We start from the raw sequence: 10,687 nt of genomic DNA on the forward strand, positions 1-10,687 counted from the left end.
ATTGAGAATGGCAAGGTAAGTACTGCAGCAGGCCTTAAAAACCTGCATCAGCATCATAGCCTGGTAATGTATATGGACTTTCTGGCATATAAAACTGACCTCTTCCAAAAGCCTTTGTTACACCCCAGATGACCTCAGAGGTCAGATGAATATGGCAGGCCACAGTACATGAAAGTCAACAGTGCATATAGCTTTCTCTGGCATCGATCTGACAATGTGGAAAATTGCCCGGGCATATCAAACAGGATAAATCCAATGTGGCCAATTGCTGCCCCATCAGGCTACTCTTAATCATCAGTAAAATGACGGAAGGTGTCATCAACAAAGGCACAAAGTGTGGGTGGAATATGTCAGAGCTTGATAGATAATAATTTTTTTGAAAAATCCTCATTTCAGCATGTCAGTAAAGTGATGGAAGGTGTCATCAACAGTGCTATCAAACAACATCTGCTTAGCAATAACCTGCTCATTGATGTTCACATTAGGCTACTCAGCTCCTGACCTTATTACAGCCTTCATTCAAACATGGTCAAAAGTACTGAATTCCAGGGGTGAGGTGAGAGTGACTTCCCTTGACATCAAAGCTGCATTTGACCAATTGTGGCATCCAAGAAGCCAAGCAAAACTGGAGTCAAAGGGAAAACTCTCCATTGGTTAGAGTCATACCTGGCATAAAGGAAAATGGTTGTGATTGTGCCAGGACATTCTGCAGGAGTTCCTCTGGGTAGTGCACTAGACCTAAGCATCTTCATCTGCTTCATCAACGACATTCTCTCCATCATAATGTCAGAAATGTGTTAATGATTGCATAATGTTTAGTATGATTTGTGTTTCCTGAGATATTGATGCAGTCCATAACCAAATACAGCAAGAACTGGACAACATCCAGCCGTAACCCTCACACCACACAAATGCCAGGCAATGACCCTTTACTATAAGAGAGAATCTAACCATCATCCCTTGGCATTCAATGGTGTCACCATCACTAAATCTCCCACAGTCAGCAACCTGGAGGGATCAGAACTGGATCAGTCTTACACATATATATATATTTAATATAAAATATACACACATACTGGCTATAAGAGCTGGTCAGAGGCTAAGAAACCTGCAGTGAGTAACTCCCTCCTGATACCCCGAAGCCTGTCTGCAACCTACAAGGAACAACTCAGGAGTGTGATGAAATACTCCCACTTGCCTGAATGGTTGCAGCTCCAACAACATTCAAAGAGCTTGACACCATCTTGGACAAAATAGCCTCTTGACTGGCACCAAATCCACAAATATCCACTCCCTCCAACATTGACGCTTAGTAGCAGCAGTACTGTCTACAAGATGCACTGCAGAAATTCCCCAAAGATACTCGGACAGTACCTTCCAGACACGTAACCATGTCCATCTAGAAGGACAAAGGCAGAAGATATATATGGAAATCACTAAGTATAATTTCCCTTCCAAGCCACTTACCATCCTAACTTGGAAATATATCATCATTCCTTTCCTGGTGTTTGGTCAAAATCCTGGATTTCTCTCCCTAATAGCATTGTGGGTTTACCATGTGGACTGCAGCAGTTCAAGAAGGCAGCTTGCTCAAGGGCAATTAGGGATGGGCAATATATGCTGGCTCAGCCAGCCAAAGTTCCACGGATGAATGAAAATAATTCCTCACCCATGTCTAATCTGATGTGATAAAACCTCATGAGGTCTGAAGTCAATGTTTAGGTGTGAGAAACAAAACTCACATATTCATAAATTTCAGTCCGAGTCAAATTCTGAAGCAGCGAATTTTATTGATACGTACTTGCAAGAATGGGTGCCTAACGAGTAAGCATCCTGACCTGAGGGTGACATTCTGATTTATGCTGTTCAGCTGCGTCTCTCGGTCCTCCCCTTTCACCCCATTGGTTGCTTTTGCTGCAGTGCATAGCCTATCACAAGCTCTAGCTTCACTCCACCTTCGTCTAGCTTCTCTCCGCCTCTGTTTACTTCTCCCATTACTCTAAGTCTGTCGCCCCTTACTCTTATTTATCTCATTCCTTGTATGTGACTATCCTGGCATAGTTTGCTGTGTTCGTGCGATCATCCTGCCAAACTAAATTCGATCTGTTGGCCACATCTCTCCTGCGACTGGCACACTATTCTCCTGTTACTGGTACATCCAGCTACACGGTCACTCTGCCCTATTAGTCATAGATAATTCTATCTATTTTCGCTACTTTTGTTTTCCTATGCCTGGTACATCCCACTACACGGTGGCTCTGCCCTATTAGTCATAGATAATTCTACCTGTTTTCACTTCTCACTGTTTAGTGTTGGCATGTGCAGCCTAATTTTATAATGTAAGCTTTTGCAGAAGCAACACCTGTTCCCTTATTGTGCACAACTTTAACCCTATACCTTACAATTCCCCCCCCTTTTCTTCTTGGCTACTAAGTGTTGTCTTCTGCATTTGTCTCATACATTGCCTTCCAGTTCGCTAGCATTATCCCTGAGACTTCATTTATAGTGGCTAATTCCTTAAGGTCACCCATCCCCTCATTGTTCAAGAGGTTGAGTTCCTCTGCCTGATTATCTTTTAGAGGAATTTGTTTCGCCAAGGCCGTCTCAATTAACCGCTGGATTAACCCTTGCACACAAGGTATGATACAACAGCCAATTGCTGTCAGTACCCCTGCTACCACTATCAGGGAGGTGAGGATGGAGACTACCTCACCTTTCCTCTTCCCAAACCATGATTCCAGCCATCCCGTGAATGATGTGTCCACTCCTAAATTCTCAGCCAATTCTTCCGCCAAGATGGTCAATCCTCGCAAGGCACGAGTGATTGACTGATCAGGTGCTGTATTATTTGGAATAAAGGTACAACAGCTACCTCCTAACATCACACATACACTCCCTTTTTCGGCTAGGATCATATCTAAGGCCAGTCTGTTTTCCCAGGCCATTCTGCTGGTTGCATCAAGTTACTCAGAAATACCATAAACTGCATCTCTAGTGTAATTGATTAATCTTTGCTGGTTATAAAAAAAAAGTTTATCCAATCCACATTCTTGTTGACCGTTACCCACCAAAATAGGGCCGATTCAAAACCTGCTGCAATCTGGTTGCGGGCCTTGAACTCATCGGGGACCCCTCTAGGAACTCCAGTAGAGTCGAGATAAATCCCATCATCAAAGGAAGTATCTAATAACGACCTTTTACTCCTCTCATTCTTTGTTACTACCACCTTCTCCTTCTCAAATGCCAAGGTGAATGGGATTGCCAATTGCACATATCCCTCTCCAGTCAGGAGGTAGGGTAGGTCGCGATATTCTACCTCCACAGTACCACCAGAGATCCGCCCAGGGAACCCTGAGTGCTGAGTAGTTCCCTCCTTTGTCTGTTTTGGTGTCATTCTGAGTTTAACCTCAGCTCCCCCAAGTCTCTAGACCAATTTGTACCCTGTCGGCTTATACACGATGTGTGATTCCTGACCGTGGTCAAAAATGGGGGGGAGCTTTCAAATCTGTCTTCTCCAAGGGAGGAAACATTAGAGATAGGAATATACAATTCCTATCATTCCATGCAGTCTTATCCTGATACAGAGCTATCATACATTCCATGCCCTTCCTGTTTTGGTTCCACCCAAGTGGAAAGGGGACTATGTGGGCAATTGGTCTACTGGAGGCACATGCATAGCAATTGCTTTTATTCAGAGTTTTAACAGTGAACTTTACCCATTCAAACCAGGCATTTGCATCCCCGTATCCAGTTTCTATTTCAATGGTCTGCTTCAAGTCCTTCATCTCTATAATTTTTACCACCTTTGGGTCGTTGGGAGGGGCAAAAGGTTGATGAATCTTACTATCAAGTTGTTTGGCTCGTTTTCCATTTCCTACGGCTATTTGGAAACAGCAGCCCGAAAAATATATCGGGTGGCGGTTTTTGCGAACCATGCCTTGTGTCCGGTCGGGTCTTAAGTAGGATTTCGGAGGAAATATCCTCCCTCTGACACTTTACATCTGTCCATTTTACTAGCATCGACCTCTATTACTTGTGGATATTCAGACTCAGGGACCGTTAATAACAAATATGGAGATGACAGCATTGTTTGACAAAATCCCAATACTAAGAAGGCTAATATGAGATTTAACATGCAATACAATATATAGATATCAAAAAGAAACTATCCCGTGTCTGCATAAAAATCAGTTACTTAAAGTCTTTTGGTTCTTCTGTTGATTCGGCTGTCCAGACTTCTTCCTTAACCGGGGATTCCACCGGTCTTTTAATCCTGGTGTAGTGAGTCCAGCCTTTCTCCACCATCCATATCGCCGTTTCAGTAGTCAAAAGAGCCTGGCATGGTCCCTCCCAATCCGGTTGCAATTTACTTTCTGTCCATGACTTAATTAGGACCAAATCTCCCGGCAGGATGGGATGAACGGCGCATTCAAGGGGCGGAGTCTGTGCCAGTAATCCTTGTCTGCTAAGAAAAGACAAAGAGGAGGACAAGCCCAGTATATACTTCTTTAAGAACAGAGCTTTAGTCTCCAGGGTTGGCAGTTTCCCTTTCGTTCCCAGATAAGGCAGGCCAAACAATATCCCATAACGGGACAGCCCCATAAACTTGGGGCCATTCACACCCGCAAAAGGGCTTTGGTAAACACTTAGTCCGAGGGAGTCTGGTTCCTACTATTAATTTAGATAACTGCTTCTTGAGTGTCTGGTTCATTCTCTCAACCTTTCCTGATGAAAGTGGGTGCCAAGGGGTGTGGAACTCCCAGGAGATTCCCAACTCCTTCATCACTCCCTTGGAGTACCCTGGAAGTAAAATGTGTTCCCTGATCTGAATCTATACATTCCACTATCCCGTATCTGGGAATTATGTGTTCAAGTATTATCTTGGACACCATACTTGCAGTGGCAGTGGCTAAAGGGTATGCTTCCACCTATCCAGATCGGTGATCAACCATTACCAGCATACACCTCAGTCTTCCCACTCGGGGTAATTTGGTATAATCTACCTGAATGCTCTGAAATGGTCTTAGCCCAGGTTCTCTCTCTCCTGGGACTTGTTTCCTCAATACCTTCTTGTTGATTTTCTTGCTTGTTATACATCCCTCACATATCTGTTTGGCTATCGTATAGATCCCTTTGCATCCATATTTCCTTAAGACCAAATCACACATTGCTTGCACTCCCCAGTGACTCCCCTGGTGTAAGACAGCCATAATTTCTCGCATCATCATCTTATTTAGCATCTCCCGGCCATCGGGTAGCATCCAGCGCCCCTCTACTGTCTGCATAGCTCCCAGTTCTTCTAACTCCCTCTCTTCCTTAGCGCTAAATATCGGTCTGCCCCCAGGTTCCTGCACCATCGGTACCAAAATATATATTGTAGCGGGCTGAGGGTTCAGAGCTGCCTTCTTAGCGACTTCATCCGCCAATCTATTTCCCTTTGCTTCGGGATCATTTCCCTGCTGATGTCCATTTATGTGGATTATCGCTATTTCCTTTGGCAACAAAAGGGATTCCAGTACTTGCTTTACCAATTCCTCATGAGGCCAGTTCTTTACTCCTACTATTTATCAGTCCCCTCTCCTGCCATATCTTCCCAAATGTGTGTGCCACCCCGAAGGCATACTTCGAATCTGTGTATACAATTCCTTCTTTGCCTTCCAAGGTCTTAAGGGCCCTTCCTAGTGCATAAAGTTCGCAAGTCTGTGCCGACCAATCATTGGGTAGTCAACTAGCCTCAATAACCCTCCCCTCTATTCCATTCACTACCGCCTATCCATTGTGTCTTTTACCTTCAATCAGTCTGGAGGACCCATCAATGAACAGCCTGGCCCCTGCATGTAGAGGGATATCTCTAAGGTCCATTCTTACTTTAGTCTGATATTGTATAATGTCAAGGCAGTCATGTTCTGGGATTGAGGGAGCTTCATCCTCCCCTTTCCAGAGAGAGGTAGCTGGATTCAGACAAATGTCTGTGATCAGTGTAAGGTCATCCCTCTCTATTAGAATTGCTTCGTATTTTAGAATTCTAGAATCCGTAAGCCACCGTCCTGCTTTCTGATTTAATATAGTCCATACCTGATGTGGGGTGCTGACTATTAAGGCTCCTCCAAAAGTAAGTTTCCAACTTTCTTCTACCAATAAGGCTGTTACTGCCACTGCCTGCACACACTCTGGCCAGTAATGTAGCTTTACATTCTTTAATTAACAATGAATTAATGCTGTCATATTTTAAATTAGCTATGAATCAATATGACAGGTCACTGAGAATGTGTGAAGGAATCCTGCCAATTAATATTGAATCAGGCTAATACAATTGATTTATTATAAATATGAATTATTAATTATATATATTATATAAATAAAATAATCATTATCTGTAATTCAGGATGGAAATGCAACAAGTGACTAAAACATTTTAGAAACTGTAATTGCGCAATTCTGTTTGTTTACCAGTCACTTGTGACTTCTCATTCTGTTTCTGTAATTGTTTTGCTCGAGCACATTCATTTTTAAAAACCTCAACAGATTCCATAGCACCATTTGCAGTTAATTGAATCCCCAATTTGGTGGCAGTATCTTGCCATGAGCGCAAAACTGATTCTTCGTGCCTCTCATCACAAAACTGTCACCATAGTCCAATTAACTCTTTCGTTCCTGCTCCCATGTTACGTTGCCAGATCAATTGCTGAGCCGATTTGACCAATTGAACAGCTTTAGGGCCACCTAATGGCCATTCTTCATCACCCAATGTTTTGTTTAGACCTTGATTTTTTTTAAAAGAAATATTGCAATATTTCTTGCTCCCTATAGCTTCAAATACCAATTTATCAATTTATGTTTGTCTAACTTTAAAGCCTGTTCCTAACTATACATTTTGGAATCTTACTTGTAAATATATATTTATATATTATAAATTCACTTATTTAGTATTTAATATTTAAAATGTAAAATGCATACAGTTCCCAACTATGAAATCCATTATTATTACTCGGTTTTAGTCCCTTAATTTAAATCCAAAATTAGTTTTCTTAAGTAGTCCTGACCAGTCATTGCTCAATTACAATGCTATAGGTCGTGAAATAACCAGAGCTGTCTTAAAAGGATTTGTCTATTCAAGTTAAAAAAAAACTTCTAATTCATGAATAATGGCCGAATCCAAGGTCACAGATATTAACCATTAGATTGTAATAAATCAATCCTATGTTGAACTGAAACTTCAACTGTCATTGAGGGAGGGAACTTTCTGAATAAAGCTACGGCTTAAAATTAAGTGAAAACAAATGAGTCTGAAACACAAAAAAAGTTATCATGTTGTTTTCCTCCGTATTAAGTTGATTTGAAATCGCTTTTATGTAAGGATAAAAGAGATTAGTTAGAAACTGATAGTAAGGCAGTCATGACCTGTAAAAAGAACAGGAGTTAACATTTTATTTCATAATCACTGTAAAATCCGTAACCTTAAAAGAAATCATGTTAAATTTCCATAATAGAAATCAGTTTCAGAACAGTCCTAGATCTCAAGCTCCAGGGAACAAAGTGCAAACATTCAATCACCAACAAACAAATGTGCATTCAAACCGAATCACAAAGGGCTAAACTTTCTATTAGCTGTATAGCTCTTTTCTGTCTCTCTCTCTCTCTCTCTCACACACACACCCACACACACCATATCTCACAGACACTTTCTGAGCTTTCCGCAACAACAACTCTAGAGGCTTCTCGCTCCACCCCTCTATCTTTTGAATCTTTTCCTGAATGTAACACCCTGCTTGTTGGGGTCTCCACCTCTGTCCTTGTCCCTGTCGACTGGACCCTATGAAAGGTCCTCCTAGTCCTCTAACCCTTCCTCTATATTCTACGTGCTGCCACCTCCACTCTGGTTGCTAGTCACCGGTTCGATTCTTTTCTTGACTACTTCGTCAACCGTGGCTACCATCATTTTCGCCTTCTGTTTTTGCTTCTCCTCATCTCTCTTTACAAACACTTTCTGTGCCTCTCTTAATAATTCATCAAGTGATTTCTCACTCCACCCACCTATTTTTTAAATTTTGTTTTGGACGTCTGGCCATGATTTAGTTACAAAGTGTATCCTCAGTAGCCCTTCAGCTACTAGCCCTTCCAACACTAAGCATAATCTGATCCCTCCTGACTGAAAGGTTGTTTTCTGTTGACATATAAATTCAAATATTTACAAACACAGTCTTCGTCCAACCCGTACTTTGGCCAGAAGACGGCGGGACGAAGAATGGATTCCTTAGTCCATACAAAGCAACAATATTTAATCATCTTTTTCCTATCTTTTTCCCTTGTACAAGTATTATTTTTCCAATTCCACAACATCCTGCCCGACGGACTTTCTGAAGGTATGTTGTCAAGGACCCTGCCTCCATTTCCATTTTTTTTCCCCGGAGGCTTTTACTTTACCCTCGGCACAGCCCATATTGAGTTCCTTTGTTAGACACTTATTAGACACTACTAGAACTCAATCCCAGCCACCAAGGCAGTAATTAAAAATCTCTTTTCCTACCTTGGTCCATGTACGGAGTTGCCTGGCTCCCTGTGCCTATTTACAACTTTTCACCTGGTTCAGATAGACTCTCATCGGATCTCAATCAGTCAACCAGAAGGGGGAACCCACCGCGAGGAACACAGGACTGTTCTAAAAGGAACGGGATGCATCTTCGCAGCCATCGACGGTGCCTACTCCACTGGTGATGATGGTCACCCCGGACGAGCGCCCAAATTGTGAGAAACAAAACTCACATATTAATGGGGTGTAAGTTTGCTCGCTGAGCTGTAGGTTTGATATCCAGACGTTTCATTACCTGGCTAGGTAACATCATCAGTGGCGATCTCCGAGTGAAGCGAAGTTGTTGTCTCCTGCTTTCTATATATATGTTTGTCTTGGATGGGGTTCCTGGGGTTTGTGGTGATGTCATTTCCTGTTTGTTTTCTGAGGGGTTGATAGATGGTATCTAGATCTATGTGTTTGTTTATGGCGTTGTGGTTATATTAATAAATTTCAGTCCGGGTCAAATTCTGAAGCAGCAAATTTTATTGATACGTACTTGCAAGAATGGGTGCCTAATGAGTAAGCATCCCGATCTGAGGGTTACATTCTGATTTATGCTGTTCAGCTGCGTCTCTCGGTCCTCCCCTTTTACCCCATTGGTTACTTTTGCTGTAGTGCATAGCCTATCACAAGCTCTAGCTTCACTCCACCTTTGTCTAGCTTCTCTCTGCCTCTGTTTACTTCTCCCATTACTCTAAGCCTGTCGCCCCTTACTCTTATTTATCTCATTCCTTATATGTGACTATCCTGGCATAGTTTGCTGTCTTCATGCGATCATCCTGCCAAACTAAATTCGATCTGTTGGCCATATCCCTCCTGCGACTGGCACACTATTCTCCTGTTACTGGTACATCCCACTACATGGTCACTCTGCCCTATTAGTCATAGATAATTCTACCTGTTTTTGCTTCTCACTGTTTAGTGTTGGCATGCGCAGCCTAATTTTATAATGTAAACTTTTGCAGAAGCAACACCTGTTCCCTTATTGTGCACAATTTTAACCCTATACCTTACAAGGACTCCCAGATCATGCACTTTAACACTGGTTGCTTTAAAAAACAGTGGGCAGTTGGCTTCCTATCTGGTCAAGGACAAGATTTGCTGTCTGTGTAAAGAAATTAAATGTGGTCCCATAAAGGAATCTAGGGAAGAAGCTTAATTCTGGAGAGAGGCAATAAAACTATGCTATTTAAACATTAATGGTCACACCATTTAGCATAGGAGTTCCCTGCTCAAACCAGAGATTCCTTAGATAAGAATTGTCCAGGCAAACGTGGGTGGAATATGACAGAACTTGATAGATAGATAATTAATTTATTGAAAAGTCCTCACCACAGCTTGTACTGATTTGTGACAATACAAATAAAAGTAGTAATTATAATTCATAGCATAGTTAGAAATCATCATTAACCTAGAAATAAAGTATAAATTAATAAAAGGATTCCACAATTCTGATCATTGCAACATACAAAAAGTTACAATGCTTTGCAAACTTCAAGTCTCCTTAAATTACAGAGTAGAAATATAAGGTCTATTCTACTCTGTATTTTGCATTAAAGTTCATATATCATATTTTGTCATGTTGAGTTCACTAAATTCTCAGTCAATTGCATGTTATTTACGAGTTTTATAAAGTGAGGTTTGGGTTGCCTTGCTGCCTTAACATAAGAACACTAAGAGCAAGAGTAAACCATTTGGCTCTTCAACCAAATGAGTGTATCCCTTTTTCCTTCTCCTAATGTCTGAACACAAGGAATGCCAGCCTTCTGAAGCCACAATTTTAGACATTATTTTTGTTTTATTTATTAGAATTTATAGTCTCAGAATCTAATCCTAGGTTTGTGTGGTATCCGCAATTTTGTACTGTATGAAGCCATTCACCATCATGTGTGCACTGCCCTGATTTATCATCAATTATGGACAGTGGGGAAGGCAGCCATTATTTTCCAATAAGCTTCCCTGCAATTAAATGTCTAGTAGCAGCCACCATCCTTGGAAAATTTGGCTATGACATCAATAACCATTGACACAACCTCTCTTTCACTTGGTAACCATTCAAAAATTTTCCAATTTAATGAAATGAAGCTGAGATCTTTGGTGTATGGCTTTATTCTT

General features: G+C 41.5%; 1 long non-coding RNA gene across 1 annotated transcript; it reads right to left on the reverse strand.

Annotated features, from left to right (window-relative positions):
* Positions 1 to 2,296: 2,296 nt before the first annotated feature.
* On the reverse strand, positions 2,297 to 9,098 carry LOC148151972 (uncharacterized). Its single transcript, XR_015761252.1, has 2 exons — positions 8,528 to 9,098; positions 2,297 to 4,465 (listed from the first exon to the last, which is right to left on the reverse strand). It is a non-coding gene; the product is annotated as an uncharacterized LOC148151972 (long non-coding RNA).
* Positions 9,099 to 10,687: the final 1,589 nt, after the last annotated feature.

Source organism: Chiloscyllium plagiosum, unplaced genomic scaffold (genome assembly GCF_037043375.1).
Source record: "Chiloscyllium plagiosum isolate Xiang-an unplaced genomic scaffold, Cpla_swu_hap1 HiC_scaffold_2, whole genome shotgun sequence".
NCBI lineage: Eukaryota > Metazoa > Chordata > Chondrichthyes > Orectolobiformes > Hemiscylliidae > Chiloscyllium > Chiloscyllium plagiosum.